The sequence below is a fragment of the Seriola dumerili genome, unplaced genomic scaffold (assembly GCF_002260705.1).
Source record: "Seriola dumerili isolate Sdu_G_001 unplaced genomic scaffold, Sdu_1.0 BDQW01000866.1, whole genome shotgun sequence".
NCBI classification, from domain to species: Eukaryota; Metazoa; Chordata; class Actinopteri; order Carangiformes; family Carangidae; genus Seriola; species Seriola dumerili.
The window spans coordinates 230,206-230,919 of NW_019175121.1; positions in this window are offsets into that span (position 1 = coordinate 230,206).

The following is a 714-nucleotide window of genomic DNA, read 5'->3' on the forward strand; positions in this document are numbered from 1 at the left end:
AAGCCACGTGTTGTCAGGAGGTGAAAAGAAGAAATCTAAAGAATAAAAATATGACCTATAAGAACATTACTTCTTTTACAGAAACAAACGGATCTAAACTGTTTCACAGCTTTCTGCTTGAAAAGAAAACTGAAGTGTTGATGTCCATATGGAGAAAAAAAAGGAAAAGCTATCAGAAGGAGGAGCTCAAATAAACTGTTTCCCTTAGATAGAGAACGACCACAGAGCAGGATGGACAGTGACTAAGTACATTTTCTTCAGTCCTGTACTCAAGAATATTAGTAATATGTAAGTATTTCTATGAGTATTATTCTTTTTGGAAACTCCTGACTTTTACTCCACCACGCTTAAAGACAAATACTGTGCCTCTGACTCCACATCAAGGACTCTTACTTTGAAGCAGCTTTCAGTCAGTTGAATGAACTTTCTTCTTTGGAAAATGTCACAGACAATAGCAACTCGTTCACTGTGAGTCATGTTTGAACCTGTTAGTGTCCGTAAAGTAAGTAAAGTAGAATATATATATATATATATTCCAGTGTTTCTAGCCAGCATGCATGACGTCGAGTCGGCGATGCGCAGTGCGTAGTCGAACGCACCTATTAAACACGGGGTTGCCCTGGTTACCAGGGGCACTGGGATAGGGCCTTTGAATTGACTCTCTGTTTTCCCATAGTACATCCGGTCAGTTTTCTTTATTAATTACATTACATA